This window comes from Zea mays, chromosome 7 (genome assembly GCF_902167145.1).
Source record: "Zea mays cultivar B73 chromosome 7, Zm-B73-REFERENCE-NAM-5.0, whole genome shotgun sequence".
Taxonomy (NCBI): domain Eukaryota; kingdom Viridiplantae; phylum Streptophyta; class Magnoliopsida; order Poales; family Poaceae; genus Zea; species Zea mays.
The window spans coordinates 95987995-96005136 of record NC_050102.1 but is presented as its reverse complement, the minus strand read 5'-3'; the positions used below and the strand labels follow the sequence as shown (position 1 = coordinate 96005136).

Here is a 17142-nt window from a genome sequence, read left to right as displayed (position 1 = left end):
CTGAGCCACCGGAGGAGGCTGGCGCGGAGCTCCAAACTGAGACAACACAGGGGTAGACGGCGCAGGAGTAGGCACAACCTGATACTGCGGAAAACCTTGCATCGGCACGAACTGAGAAGTCCCGGGCACATAAAGCTGCTGTGGAGGAAGAGGAACTGAAAACTGCTGCTCAGCACTTGACATCATATTGATAGTGCCCTGAGAAGAGGAGGAAGCTATCGGCTCCCATCTGAGCTTCCCATTGGGATTCCTCCTACACACCACATCCTTGTGGTCCTGACTGCAGATAGAACACCTGCCACTCCACTGACACTCTGCATGGCGATGCGCATCTCCACAGCGGAAACACACCAGCCCCAACCCGGGCTTAGGAACGGCCCGAAACCTCTGAGTACTTCCTCCTGAAGTACCTGAGTCAGAAGATTTGCCACGGTAAGGATGGTGGCGCTGATGCTGAGACTTGCCCCTCTTGTGAGCGGGACCTCCAGTGTTGCCCCTCCTCGTGTCCTGGCTACGAGGTTGATCAACACCCGAAGACTTCTGCGACTCCATGGTGTACTGGTGTTGCATCTCCACACCCAGCGCCTGCTCCACTGTGGTACGGAAGTCCACCAACGGAAAGGCCCCCAGAGCATGCCTGATAGAAGGCTTCAGACCCTGACGGAATTGGCTCGCCTTCTCCATCTCATTATAAGCCACATGAGGGACAAAGCGGACCATTTTGTTGAAGCCCACCTCATACTCTGTGACAGACTTCTTCTCCTGCTTGTAGGACTGCAAGTCAATCTTCATTTTCTCCAGAAAGGTGACCGGGTAGAATCTCCTTTCGAACTGCCTGATGAAAACATCCCATGATAGGACTCCTGGTGAGGAGTGCGCTGCCTGCACGCCTCTCCACCAAATCTGTGCCTCACCCTTCAGCAGCTGAGTGCCAAAGCGAACCCGATCTTCATAAGCAATCTCGAAGACATTCATCTTATCCTCCACATAAGTCAGCCAATCTGCCGCCTCGACCGGAGTACCACTGCCATCAAAAGAATCCAACTTCATGCCCATCCACTGCATCAGAGAAAGACCACTGACAGGAAGAGGCACCCCGGCCCCGCCACCTGGAACAGCACCCGCAGGGACAGCGCCCCCGGGCACTTCTCCACCTCCAGCTCCCTGAGCAGCACCTGCAGGGGCGACAGGAATGGCTTGCCTCAGAAGGGCCAACTCCTGCTGCATGGCCTGCATCGCGGCTAACATTGCCGCCGGACTCATCGAGTCCCCACTAGGAGCTTGCGGACTACCCCGAGCTCTACGAGGCGGCATAGCTGTATCCACAGGGATGAGAATAATAAGTATATGAGATAAGCATAGCATCTCTCTAGATAATGTCAAAACTAGCACAGAGAATAACATAATCATATCAATAGCAAGACCGAAAACCCATCCTACATGTGCAGTGTGTCAATTTATTACTACTCCACTTGCTAGGACCTACAGCCTATGCTCCGATACCAACTGTAACACCCCACTGATCCCACACAATGGATGATACCAAAAAAAAACCTTTCTACAAAACTTATGCAGCACATAGAGAAAGAAAGTATTGCAAAATCCGGCAGCACCTCCCTTGAAAGTAGCATAACAAGGGAAGCATATAGTTTATACAGGATATAAAAGAAAGATAATTGCCATAGTATAATCAAAATGCAACGGTAGAAAAGAACATTCATGACCAGACAAAAGATAGACATCTCAGCCCACCAAACTAAACAGTTCAACTACCATGAAGATTAGAATGTAATAATTCCCTAGACTTGACCCTTCCTGTTTAACATCATTAATAATCAGTTATTCCTTTATTTAAAAGTGTGGTGGCCGTGCTGCTACATCCCTTCTTTCCCAAAGCAAAGATCAGGTGCCTGCATCAGACAATGCAAGAGTGAGATGACACATCTCAGCAAGTAAAAAAACAAACAACAGTTGGACAATGCAAGCCAACCGTGCATAAGCAACCACATGGTTCTCAACTTCTTCCTTAAATATTAATTTGCAGCAAGTAAGCAAGTAATCAATTACTCAATGCCAAGATGAATTACAAAGTAAAGATCCACCTTATCCACATCACCAAAATAGGTTCCACACTTCACCCATGAATGCACATAGCTACAGATGCAACATGACTTCTGCCTTCATACCTCTAAGGATATGAAGCTGCATCATACCCCTTCTCGGGAAACATATGATGCTCATTGTACCGGTACGGTCGGACCATAAGATCGCGACGAAAACTTCAATGCAATGGATGATGAATGCATTATGCATGTCAACAACATGAGTTCTTCCCAAATAAAATGTGCTAGACATATACTTCCACCCATTTCACATCAATAACCACATGGGTAACATGATCAAACCACACCCTCCACATGTATAATCAATAAAGCATGAATAATTTCAAACGATGGTACCCAATTAGGAATATGGATACGAACACAAATAGCACAAACATAATCAAGTATGAGACTCTTCAATCAAAAGACGAAATAACCATCACTGTTTTACTTGCCTTTACCGAAGTTCAGGCAAAATCCCTAAGAACGATCCGGAAGTCCACCACCTTGGGTTCTCCCCTTTTCCTTCCTCCCTTCTTCCTTCCACCAAAACGATTGGAGATTCGCACCAAAAGACGATGATCCGAGCGGCACGGAGTAGCACCTAGGGAGGAGGGGATTGGGGGGGGGGGGCGGCTAGGGTTTTGGTGGCTGCAACAATGGAGGGAGGAGGAGGTGGGCAGGGGGGGGCGGCGGCCAAGGGGAAAGGAGGAGTGGGGGGGGGGGCGGCTGCACATGGGGGGGTAGTTAGGAGGGTGGCGGCTAGGGTTTGGGAGGGCTATTGGGCCGAAACACCAATTGCGGCCCAACTAACCCACGCGACAGCTCCCGACCGCAACGCAAACGCCAAACCAAATAAATTATACTGCCCTAGTTGCGAATGTTGTTCACAAAATTCCAAATCCCCAAAACAACAACTGGATGAGGGAAAAAAACAAAAAGAACAACCCCCAACTTCTCTTCTTTGCAAACCGGGTATCACACCCAGACGTGTTCACTTATACTTTAAAGGTTCTAAAAAATGGCTAGTGGGCCGAGGATGAATTGGCTATCCTTGTGCCAGGAGACATCATTAATGTGAAGCTTGGGGATATCATTCCAGCTGATGCTCATCTGCTTGAAGGGGATCCACTGAAAATTGATCAATCTGCACTCACCGGGATTTTTTTGCATCTGTTCAATTGTTGCGGGAATGCTTGTGGAATTTATTGTCATGTACCCTATCCAAGACATGGTTTACCGACCAGGAATAGACAATCTGTTGGTGCTTCTGATTGGAGGAATTCCAATTGCCATGCCCACTGTCCTTTCCGTGACGACTATGACAATCGGGGCTTATCGCTTGGCTCAACAGGGAGCAATTACTAAGAGAATGACAACTATTGAAGAAATGGCTGGCATGGACGTCCCTTGCAACGACAAGACTGGGACATTACCCTAGACCAAGTTGACTATGAACAAGAGCCTTGTAGATGTTTTCCAAAGAGGAGCTGACCAAGATGCAGTAATTCTGATGGATGCCAGAGCTTCTCGTACGAAAAATCAGGATGCCATAGAGGCCACAATAGTTAGTATGCTGGCTGCTGCAAAGGAGGCTTGTGCTGGTGTCCAAGAGATTCAATTTCTACCATTTAATCCAAATGACAAGAGAATTGCAGTGGCGTACATGTCAGTGATATATGCTCTCTCCAGGGAAGGCCTAGTTCAGGAGCCAGATAGGTTGTTTATAGTTGCTGAGACGAATGGCATCTGGACTAGCGTTGCCATGTACAATGCTCTGATCAATCGCCACTACACAGATGGAAATATGGGAAAAGCATATGAGATCATGGTAGAGACGAAGAAGAGAATTTTCCCAGATAATGTGACATACAATACACTGATGAGGGAGTCTTGCTTGCTTGGGCAACTTGATGAAGCTCGCATACTCATTGACTAGATGACTAAGAGGAGTACTACTATCAACCATGACCAAGGCAATTTCTCAGTCTTTGTTTGGGATCCTGGTTGTCATAAGAACAGCAGCTTGGGGACAAGCTACATTTTAAGGTGGGGGGAATGTCAGATATATAGATGGGCTGTGGGCCATGATGGGCCTGGTTTGCATCTGGACTGGTCGGTACTACAAGAGGAGAAGACTACCCACAAACTGAGGAGAGAAAATAGACATCATCATCTTCCTTCTTCCTAGTTACATCATCCTCCTCCATAGCTTCCTCATCGCTAGCTGGTCTAGGGTTAGAGTTCCTTTAATCTTCTACTTCCTTCTACTTAGATTGCTACTGATCTTCCCCATTCGAGATTGTGTGTATCGGCTTGTACTCCCTGTTATCGTGAAACCAGTTGTGTTCCACGCGTTTAACTACATCCATGGAGTGGGGTGCTAACACATATTTTCTTAATTGTAGGAGTTTTCTTTTCATCATAATTCTAGAACAAGAACATAATACTTTTAGAGGATAATATGGACATTGAAAAGCATATATGACACTTCAATAATTTTGTATTGGGTTACATTAATATTGAGTGAAGGTAAATAATAAGTCTATCCACTCATATAAGACACTGAAATGGTTGCTTGGTTGTTGTTCCTTCAGCGAGTAAGACAGAAAACAGGTTCAAAGTGAAATAGTTGTTGATCAATTTGCTGTTGAAACTGAACTGGTTGTTGCTTGATGTTCTTGCTGACTAGAAAACAATTTTTGGTGTGCTTGAAAGTGAACCGCTTGCTGTTGAAAATGAACTAGTTGCTGCTTGCTGTTCTTGCTAATAACAAATTTCAGAAATCATGTTGCTTGCTGCTAGCATCAGAATTCTTGCTGCTTCATTTCTTACAGCATGACAACAAGCAACACATTCATTTGATGGAACAACATTAAGCAACACCTTTACCAACAGCAAGGAAAACTGCTCATTTGGTAGCAAATTAGTGTTCTCATGTACTAAATGAGGTAAAATGCAAGAGGCTCTGATAATGATCAATACATGCCACAGCTAAATGGTTACTAAGCTATTGGAGGTGGAATCAACCACTAGGTTCTCAAATAGTACTAACAAAGAACAATTTTCCCAAGAAAAAGAAAAGTTGCATTCCAAACACTTCATAAATAAAAATATTATTTATATAGAGGGAAAAGTGGAGCTTGATCGCAAATACCTTGTGGTTTGGGCTAGACCACATTTGTACCAACTCTCTCCATTGATCATCAGTCATACATGAAACAGGTGATGTAGTCCTCACTTGATTTGCAGGATCTCCAGTGAAGTACTTTTTTAGCCTATACCTCATTTGGCGTTGTCCACCCTTTAGCATATCAACACATGCATCTTTTACTGCATTACTCTCAACATCCATGGTGAATTGACCCTAGCAAAGAAGTGGTGATTCTATGATAATTAAAAAGGAGAATGAACTGTAACTGAACAAGTGAGGGAAAATGACTTACAACAAGCTTCCCAATGTAGTCTGTAATTTTATCCTCGTTCTCTTGCTTCTTGTACTCCTTGCAGTGCGGAAATATTGGAATGTGTTGCCTCAGTATGATCCCACCCTCCAATGCAAACTTTGCAGCCTGAATAGGTGGGTCTTGCCTTCGCTTTCCATCAGAGATTTGGATTGGAATCTTAGTGCCTAACCCTCTACTCAAGGATTCAAGTTGTTTGCCCCTACTTCGTTGCCTTGGTACCAATTCTGGTGATTAGCATCATAAAAGCCAAAAAGATATTAAATTTTCGAACTAGCAAGAAAAAATCTAGTGAATGGTAAAGATCTTATGGGTTCTGGTGCATGTGAGCATTTTCCCTAGACAGAGCAGAACATACAGTAATATCTGGACAAATATACAACTTCATTGCTCTATCCTTGTTCTATGTTTAACAACCCAATAATCAAAACCAAACATTAGTTGGATCTGTTACCTACACAGACATTCTAGATAGCTACTACAGATCATGAGGTTGATAGATTAATTTATTTGAGAAATTGAAGATTAGTTGATACACTGATTGAATATCAAATAATCACTTGCCTTCATCTCTATTGTGGTCATTGACCTCAGCTTGTATGGGAGAAGTAGGTTGTGCAGCAGTATTCAGGTCTTCGGTGTAATCTTGCTCAGTGGCAACACTTGAAGTGAAATGTGTTGCGGTAGTCATGTTCTAGGTGGATGCTTGGTTTGTGGTGGCTCATGAACTAGCATGTGTAGTAGTAGTTAGGCTTAAGGAGGATTGTTGGTTTATGGCAGCACTCCTTTGCCTAGTGAATCTAATTTCTTGTCTAGGAACATCAAGGGCCACAACCCTCTTAGATCCTCGTGTTCCTTGCATAGGTTTGTTAGCAACATGAGTGGAGTTGTGGCCATGTACAACTTTTGCAACATGGGAATCCTGTAGGTATAATACAATAATAATGCATATCAATTTATTTGCAAATGCATGTGTAATGATATATAACATGAGGAAACAAATAGATGAATTAGAAACTTGTTTACTTCCTCTTGCTCAGAGCCTTCACTGTCCTCACCGTCAAACAAAGACCCCGATTCCTGAGGACCATCATATTTGCTCCTTGCTCTTGTGGCAGTCATCATTGTGTGTAACTGATTAATCCCAAGTCGTTGGAACATCTGATTATTCCTCATCACATTTTCTGCCCTCTATTTCTCATACTCGGTAAGAGTGATTTCTGTAAATTAATGACATGATTTCATAAATAATAAATAACTCTGAAAAATCAAAGTCAAATGCATGTACTGACCCACAAGTGCACAATAGCAAAAAAGAAAACTAAAAAAACATTAGAAAAGAAGGAATGAAATCCCAATTTGAAAATGGATGGAATGATCACTAGATATTGTATTAGTACAAAGAAACCACCTTTGAACTAGGTAAACAATCTTGAATATTAGATACACACCTTTATGCTTTTCTTAATCAAGTAATAGTCTCAATGTTGTCTACCGGATGAATATTTTGCTAATGTTAATTGAAGAGTGTGTTTGACCGCTTTTTTGCCTTGCTTTTCTGATTTATTAGTGACCCTTTACATGGTCCCCTGTGCCTTTATGACATAGTGCTCACTAATTAATGATAAGGATTTAATCATTGATTATAATATGTTCTTGTTGGCTAAAGTGAGACCACACACTTATGTTTTTGGTTTCAGTTTAGTTGTAAATTAATGTGCTATAACACAACAATAAATCAGAAATCTGCTACTACCATAAATCGCTAAGTGTTTAACACTAGCGTGCGTGTGCTGAAAGCATGTAATATGGTGATGGTACTTGTGACGGAACCTCCCAAGTCATTAGGCCCACCTACAGTTGTCCTTGTCCAGCGGACCTCGGACAACCCTGTAGATGCATCTAGTCACTTGACAAGTTCAGTATCTGTATCCTTTACCTTTCCCAAGAGCGTTTCACCCGTCCCACAGATATTACAACACATCGGAGGAACGAACAAGCGGAAGCAGTTACAGTAACTTAATTTACATTAACATATAGAAAGAGTGTTAATATTATAGACCAGAGGTATATGAGTGCAGAAGTATTATTATTACAAACTCGGGAGGCAAAAACCCCTCCCGCTTAACAGTATAATGTTTTTAAAAAGGAGGACAACATCCTCCCGAGGCTTCACTCTTGAGCTTCTTCCTTTGGCACCACCTTAGAGCAAAAGCAACAAAAGTTTGCTGCTTCCTCACCTACATCAACATGGGTTCGAAAACCCTGAGTACGAAGTGTACTTTCGCAAGTCTTACTCGTCAAAATAAAAGACTCTCAAGGATATGCTGGCTTGAGGGAGTCAATGATAGTAGACGCGGCCCGATCTTCCGTGAGATACGATAACTTGATTGAGTGGAGATCTCGACGTTGTTGATCCAAGGCTCCGAGCGAACGGTTCCTCGCAATCACTACACCACGGCTCCAATGGTTATCACCCGTGACACACGAGTGACCTCGCCACGAAGGCTTATCCCTGCAAGTGCAATCAAGAACACAAGCAAGAACAGGAAAGAAACGCAACCAAAATTGTATTGATTACGGGATGGGGTCTCACAAACCGATGACGACGACATTGTTCGATGACAGAATTGATCTAAGCAAAACCCAAAACCTAATGTGGTGGCGGCTGCTGAATAAATAGAGTATTAGGGCATGCGTGACCCCTGGACTCGCCCCTAATGGGCTTCGACGCGATACACAGCCCAATGGCCCAACAGACAGTGTCGCAGCACCAAAACAGAATCTGAATGCTGAATTGTTTCGACGATTCCTGTTGACTCCGGATGAATTTTAAGGTGGAACTAGTTGGGTTGGTTAGATAATCTCCTTATCTTTCCAACCATATCAAGTCCATCGCAATCAGAGTCCGGATGCATCTTGGGCGTCCATTTTAGTGCAGACTGGTCTTGGAACCCGAGATGGAGTCGCAGCCGAGTCGAACTTGATCTCCTTCCTGTTGTGGCCGCCCTTGCTGCTCCTCCTCAACACCTTGGCCTTTCCCAAGTCCTTGCTGGTCCTCTCCAAGGTACCTAATCATTAAAACATCCATGGCCCCAAGCGTAAGCTCTAAAACACAATTGACTAGGGTAGATCATACCTGGAGATTTAGCTGTCGTGCACGAGATCGTGTTATCGGTCCATTCATTGTATGTATAGAAGTGATGTCCTCATAATCCTCCTCCTCTTGAATTGGAGTCGTCCTCGACTCGATCTCATCATCGTCACCCATATATGGCTTCAAATCTGAAATGTTAAAGGTGGAACTAACCAGAAAATCTGGAGGCAACTCAGGTGGTAATCCAGGGGGTATCTCAGAGGGAAACACATCCATATACTCTTGCAAAAGGTTAGCAATAGCCGGTGGCAAAGCAATAGACGTATCATCAATGGAATAGAAAGCATTTTTGCACACTAAAGCATAGCAAAGTCCAACAGAGGCATGTAACTCATCAAGATCAGATTTAGTGGCTAGCAAAGTAGGAGTTTTTAACTTAATAGGTTGCTGATTTTCAGAGTTCAAAACACCTTTTTTCTTAGCATTAGTCTTTTTCTCATGTTCAAAGTGGACAATTTCAGTGGGAGTCATAGGAAGCAACACAATTTTCTTTCCCTTATGCATGAAAGTATATTTATGAAATCTACCATGGCGAATAGCATCAGTATCAAACTCCCAAGGACGTCCCAGTAAAAGAGAGCAAGCATCCATACTCACCTCATCGAAATCAGCAAAGTCATGGTAAGAGCCAATAGAAAAATGCACCCTTGCTGTTTTTGATACCTTGAACTTACCTGTCACACCCGGTTTTAGAAGGCAAACCGAATGCGAACCATGTACGTGCCAGGATCAGCAATTCACGTACACAGCAGTTACATAACTGGACATCATCACATAGTGCTCAAATAATAACATAAAAAGGGGAATAATAGTCGATTACATCATATGTCTGAGACATCCACATAGTCTTTACAATAATCAAAGTGCGGAAAAGAAACGTAGATACACGCGGCCTTCACAGGCAGCCGACTGGGGGTTGCCGCTAACCCATGCCTAGAACTCGTTGTAATCTTGGAACTCCTGGAAGTCTTCTTCCACGGCTCCATCTTCTCCTGAGCAGTGGTTGCAATGCGGACAACCTAGGGAAGGGGGGGTTTGGTGTGTAGAGCAAGGGTGAGTACACATCAACATACTCAACAAGTATCATGTTTGGCTGTAGTGGACTAACTTTATGTGGGGATAAGTCAAGCAGTTGCTTTTAGTTGGTCAGATTATTATTACTAGTAGAGAAAGCCAAGTTTTAGAAATAACCCACGTTATTAACCCAAATGTACCCTTTCCAAACAGAAAGAGTACCAATACCATTACCATAGTCAATGCCAAAACCATCATTCTCATTGCCACATGTAATTCGAACATCTCTGGTCAAGTATCACTAATCAATGGAGGTCACTTGGCCGCTCATAACCGTGAGTACAGCTGATATATTAGTTTTCAAACACTCTGCAGAGGTTGCGCACTTTACCCACAAGCCGTGATTCCCTTTCTGCCCGGAGATCATGACTCTCCATTGATCACTACCAAGGTGACCCAGTACGGTATCACTACGTAGCCTTTACAAAGATTCCCCGGGGCTGTAGCTGCCCGTTAGGTTTCATAAATGCACTACACTCCTCCCCAAGGGGCGAACCAACCTTGGCAGAGCGAGCCGCATACACCGAGCCCCATTAACGGCACAACGGCTAAGCGAACTACACCTCGGTTCCTCTAATTATTCAGCTAAGGGCGACCCATTCCACCCTCATGGTTGCATTGTTTTCCTGGGCGGTCATCCAACAAACAGGTCCTTACGGAGAGGAACTCGAGAAACCACTCGAGTCCCCTTAATTGACACAAGTATATCATAAATAAGAAGGAAAACAACGTATCATAGATAAATCTCAACATGTTCATTGATTAATGTTAAGCACTAGCATAAAGCTAAACCATAATAATCCAACCCAAATAGGTAAGCAAGGACATGGATAACAAAAGCTAGTCAATCCTTAAGTATAAACTGTGTAAATGCGGAAAGTGAATTATATAATTGTATAGGACATAGATGGGTCAAGGGACACTTGCCTCCACCAACCAGCTACTGCTCAGGGGCTTCTCCTGCGAGTTCTTCGGACTCCTCAACCAGACCGTTATCTATGCGAGCGCAAACATACATCCATATCTCAAATCAGAAAGTAAACAATACACCATACAAAGAGATGAATCAATAATCATACACCCGACATATGGCTAGCGCTTACGACCGTATGGGTAGTAAGAATAACATAACCATTATTACGATCGACAACCCATTATACTCATGCTAAGTGAAAGAATGAACTTAACCACTTAATTTCATGTAGTTATACTAACCGATATTCAATGTAGGTGCAAATATAGTTATCATCTAGTCATAATTAATTCCACATTTAGTTAACATGTCGCTACCTGACACAGTTCAATTAGTACTAGCACTTTTGAATAATGAGGAGTATCGCAGCGCGACAATTTGCACACAAATGAAAGTGAACGCGTGTGACGTTATGCGTCGCACGGGCGAGCGAGCGAGTTGCCACGTTAGCCGTGCGCCATAGCCGCACCGGGGCGCTGGCCGCGAGCCATGCCGCGCCGGGAGCACTGGCCGCGAGCCATGCAGGGGCCGGAACGTGTCGGGCTGGGGCCGCGCCGCGCGCCACGAGCAGGCCACGCCGCGCCGCGGACGTGCGCCGCGAGTAGCATGCCGGACCACGCCAGGCAGCAGGGGCTACGAGCGCGCCACACCGGGGCCGCGCTGCGGACGCGAGCAGCGAGCGCGCCACGCTGGGGGCCACGCCGCGCTGCGAACGCGAGCAGGCCGCGCGCGTTGGGGCTGAGCCGGGGTAGAGCACGCCGTGCCGGGCACCGGGGCGAGCCAAGGCCGTGGGCCACGCCACGGCCGCGCCAGCAGGGGAGGGAGGGGGCCGGGGCGGGCGCGCGCCACGCCGGGGTGAGCACGCCGCGCCGCGGGGAGGGGGGGCAGGTGAGCCAGGGCGGGGTCGTGCGCGCCAGGGCCACGCGCCGCGCGAAGGGCGTCCGCACCGGGGCCGACCACGAGCGGGCGTGCCACGCCGGGGCAGCACGCCGAGCGGTCCGTGCCGGGCCGCGCCGGGAGAGCGAGGGGGAGGGCTGCGCAGGACGCCAGGGCCGCAGGCCGTGCGCCATGGCCGAGCTCCGGCCGCGCCGAGCCGCGAGCCACCCGACCGCGCACGAGGGAAACCAGGGAGGGGAGGGACGAGGGAGGAGAGGGAGGCGAGGCTCACCGCGGGACGGGGGCCGAGCGGATGGACGCGACGGCAACGGTTCTGGGCGATGAGAGCGATGGGGAGAGGAGAAAGAAACATCGTGGGGGAGAGGGAGATGAACAGGGGACGACTTCGGGGCTTACAGGCGGGCCCCACATGCAGCGGCGGCGGCTGCGAAAACCGCCATCCACACCGGTCGGGCGAGCGCGCCGTGCCCACGCGCAGGCCGCGGGGGGGGGGGGGGGGGGGGGGGGGGGGGGGGGGGGGGGGGGGGAGGGACAGCGGCTAGGCCGTGGGGCGCCTAGCCAGCCCACGACGAGGGGGGGGGGGGAGAGAAGGAGGGGGGGCAGGTGGGCCGTGCCATGAGGGCCCCAAAAAAAGCCAGGGCTTCACCTTGGGCCGAAAAGCCAGCAGGAAAAAGGGGGGTTTGAGGTTTTTCCTATTTTCCATATAGCTCCAAACCCTTAATAAATGAATACCTCACGAAGGCCAAGCGAATACACATAAAGGAAAAGATGTGTGGCTCGGCATGATGCAACAACCAAAGGGAAAATCCACTTCTAGGATTTATTAATATACTACATAGAGTTAACTCTCTTTAGAATTTTGAGAATGGGTAAGGTGTAGCGAAAAGAAATGGGAAAAGAGAGGTAACGCCCGAATTTGGCGAGTGATGAAGAAAGAAAAATTGAACTCTAAAATTCAGTGCGTTACAAACCTACCCCCCTTAAAAGAATCTCGCCCTCGAGATTCAAGGTTGGCTAGCAAAGAGTTCGGGATATTTAGCCATTAGATCATCTTCACGCTCCCAAGTTGCCTCTTCTTCAGAGTGATGACCCCATATGACTTTGCACATTCTGATAGTTTTTCTTCGAGTGACTCTGTCTGCAGTCTCAATAATTTGCGTTGGCTTCTCAATATAGGTCAAGTCTTCTTGGACTTCAAGTCCCTCCACTGGCAACTGCTCTTCTGGCAGACACAGACATTTCTTCAACTGAGACACATGAAAGACATTATGCACAGCAGACAAATTTTCTAGCAGACTGAGCTGATAGGCCACTTCTCCACGCCTTGCGAGAATTTGATATGGACCAACGTAACAGGGTGCTAGCTTGCCTTTGACTCCGAATCTTCTGACTCCTCTGATAGGTGACACTTTAAGATAAACAAAATCTCCAACTTCGAAACACAGCTCTCTTCTTCTTGTGTCTGCATAGCTTTGCTGCCTTGATTACGCTATCTTCAGGTTCTCCCGAACCATTTTGATGTTCTCTTCAGCTTCAATTAAAATGTCTGGCCCAAACACTTGCCTTTCTCCAGGCTGATCCCATTGCAATGGAGTTCTACAACTCCTTCCATAAAGCGCCTGGAATGGTGACATCTTCAAGCTGGCCTGGTAACTGTTGTTATAGGAGAACTCTGCATAAGGTAGCCTCTTGTCCCATCCAGACTGATCTTGCAATGCACAATCTCTCAACATGTCTTCAAGAATTTGATTGGTTCTTTCAGTCTGACCATCTGTCTGCGGATGATAAGCTGAACTGAAATTCAGATGTGTACCCAAGGCTTCATGCAACTGCTACCAGAAATGAGAGGTAAACTGCGTTCCTCTGTCTGACACTATCTTCTTTGGCACACCATGAAGACAAACGATCTGGGACATGTACAACTCTACCAATACTGCACTGCTATAGTTGGTCTTGACAGGTATGAAGTGGGCTGATTTGGTTAAGCGGTCCACTACTACCCAAATGGAATCATAGCCGGCTCGAGTGCGAGGCAATCCGACTATGAAATTCATCCCGATTTCATCCCATTTCCACTAAGGAATTCGCAACGGTTGCAACAATCCAGCTGGCCTCTGATGCTCTGCCTTGATCCGTCGACAGCTATCACACATAGCTACATGCTCTGCGATTTCCCTCTTCATTCCGTACCACCAGAATTTCTTCTTTAGATCCTGATACATCTTCTCACTTCCAGGGTGTATAGAATAAGCTGTCTCATGAGCTTTCTTGAGGATCAATTCCCGAATAGACTGGACATTGGGAACACACAAGCGGTCTTTGAACCATATCACACCTTCTGCATCTTCCCGAAAGTTTTTTCCTCTGCCTTCTAGAATCAGCCTCCGGATTTCACTGATCTTCTCATCATTCTTCTGTGCTTCTTTGATTTCCCGCTCTAAAGTGGGCTCTAACTCGACTGTTACTCCTCGCATATTATTTAGAAACCCGAGACTCAGCCTATCAAACTCTTTGGCCAACTCATAAGGCATCGGATGAGCGACCATCGTATTGACTTGACTCTTCCTGCTCAAAGCATCTGCTACCACGTTCGCTTTGCCTGGATGGTAATGAATCTCCAATTCATAGTCTTTGATCAACTCTAACCATCTCCATTGCCTCATATTCAACTCTGACTGAGTGAATATGTACTTCAGACTCTTGTGGTCTGTGTAAACATCACATTTCTGCCCATACAGATAGTGCCTCCATGTCTTCAGTGCGTGAACCACTGCTGCTAACTCTAAGTCATGGATTGGGTAATTCTTCTCATGAACCTTCAGCTGTTGGGACGAGTAAGCCACAACTCTTCCCTCCTGCATCAACACGCACCCCAAACCAGTGTAATAAGCATCGCAATACACCGAGAAGGGCTTGTGCACATCAGGCAAGACTAAGATAGGTGTTGTAGTTAACTTCTCTTTCAGCGCTTCAAAGGCTTCTTGGCATTTCTAGGTCCACTTGAACTCAACTTTGTTGCCTAATAAAGCTATCATCGGTTTCACAATCTTTGAAAACCCTTCAATGAATCGCCGATAATATCCGGCCATTCTAATGAAGCTCTTGATTCCTTGGGCATCTGTTGGCGCTTTCTAGTTCAGAATGTCTGCCACTTTCATCGGATCCACAGCCAATCCTTATTTGTTGATTATGTGACCCAAGAACAGGACTTCATCAATCTAGAACTCGCACTTGCTCAACTTTGCATACAACTGGTGCTCTTGCAATCTCTGCAATACCATCTTCAAATGATTCACATGCTCTTCTTCACTTTGAGAATATATAAGAATGTCATCAATAAATACCACCACAAACTTGTCAAGATAATCCATGAATACACTGTTCATCAGATTCATGAAGAAGGCTGGTGCATTCGTTAGGCCAAAAGACATCACAGTGAACTCATACAACCCATACTTGGTAATGAATGCTGTCTTCGGAATGTCTGAAGGTCGAATCCTGAGCTAATGATAACCTGACCTCAGATCTATCTTTGAAAACACACTGGCTCCTCTCAGCTGGTCAAACAGATCTTCTATTCTGGGCAAGGGGTACTTGTTCTTGATTGTGACTTCATTCAGAGCTCGATAATCGATGCACATCCTTCTAGTGCCATCTTTCTTCTCCACAAATAGGACACGGGTGGCCCATGGCGAGGTGCTTGGCCGGATGTAACCTTTCTCTGATATTTCATCAATCTACTTCTTGAGTTCAACTAACTCTGGTCCAGATACTCTATAGGCTCTTTTAGAAATGGGGGCGGTGCCAGGAAGAAGCTCTATAGCAAACTCAACTTTTCGCTCTGGTGGCATACCTGGTAGGTCCTGCGGAAACACATCTGGGAATTCGGACACCACTTTGATAATCTCGAGTGAATCTAGCTCTTTGCTATCAATAGTCATCTGATGACAACTTCCTTTCCTCGGCTCAGGTGAGATTAACTCGGTCACCACTTTTTCTCCTAGTGGGGACATCAACATGATTGTCCTCTTATCACAACTGATAACTGCCTGATACTTATCTAGCCAATTCATCCCTAGGATGACATCTATTCCCTGAATACCCATTACTATGAGATTAGCGGGAAACACTATCCCCCTTATTTCCACACTTACATTCAAGCAAATACTATCGGCTCGAATTCTACCACCGGCTGAGTCAATTTGAATAGGGGGTTGACATGGTAGTTATTGGAAGATTATGTGCTTCTACCCATGATGTAGTAATGAATGAATGCGTTGCTCCAGTATTGAATAACACTTCTGTAATATGGGAGTCAACTGGAAACATACCTACTATCATGCCGGGGTTTCCTAAAATGCTTCAACCTCCAAGTGATTCAGTCTCCCATGGTTGTAGCGTGGCTGCTCCAGGCTAAGTCACATTCTGCTTTGCTAGGGCATTAGGGCCTGACTGTTGCTGGGCTGCCTTCTTTGGACATTGCATCACCCAATGGCCTTACTCTCCACAGTGGAAACATGCTCTGCTTCCGCCTTGTGCTGGTGCTGCTTGACTGCTCTGGTTGATTGCTGGGGCGGGAAGACGAGGTGCTTGCTGATTCTGCTTCTGGAATTGACCTCCTTCTGACTGATTGTTCTGGCGATTCTGCTGCTGGTGCTGAGGGTACTGCCTCTAAAACTACTGCTGCTGAGGTGGGCGCTGGTTCTGCTTGAACTGCTGAGGTGGGTTGCCTGAGAAACGAGGGAGATTGCTGCTTCCAGGCTGAGGTCCATTGATCTTACGCTTGCGATCCTCCATCTCTTTGTGCTTCCTCTTTGTCATGATCGCTCTGTCAATCAGGTGCTGAAATGTGGGAAAGGTATGATTCATCAGCTGATACTGCAGTGGGTCGACCAAGCCTCTCAAGAAACGATACTGCCTCTTGGAGTCGGTGTTGACATCTTTAGGAGCGTAGCGGGACAACTGCAGAAACCTGTCTCGGTACTCACTAATAGACATTGACCCTTGCTTGAGTGCCAGGAACTCCTCCTTCTTCAATGTCATCAGACCTGCAAGAACATGGTATTGACGGAAGCTATCTCTGAATTCTTCCTAGGTGATGGCGTCGGGGTTGGCATGGGTGGCGAGATAGGACTCCCACCAAGACTGAGCTGCTCCCCTCAACAGACGGGGACCATACATAACTTTCTCTCTGTCATCACACTGAGCGGTGTGCAACTCCTACTCCACTGTGCGCAGCCAGTCTTCAGCATCCATGGGGTCAGAAGAATGAGTGAACACTGGGGGATGACCTCTCATGAATTCAGCACACTTGTCCCTGAGCATCTGAGGCATCTGAGGCTGAGGTGGTGGCTGCTGCTGCTGCTGTTGCTGAATGGCGGCTAGAGTCTGACCGGTGGCTTGAACTGCCTGAGTCTGCATCAAGAACATATGCTCGATGGTCATCGGGGGTGGGGGTGGCAGCTGCTGTTGCTG

The 17142-nt window shown here is 46.4% G+C and overlaps 1 pseudogene; it reads right to left on the bottom strand.

The window, feature by feature from the left end:
* LOC118473027 (uncharacterized) overlaps positions 1-17142 on the bottom strand; it is a 101355-nt pseudogene that overhangs the window by 12480 nt on the left and 71733 nt on the right.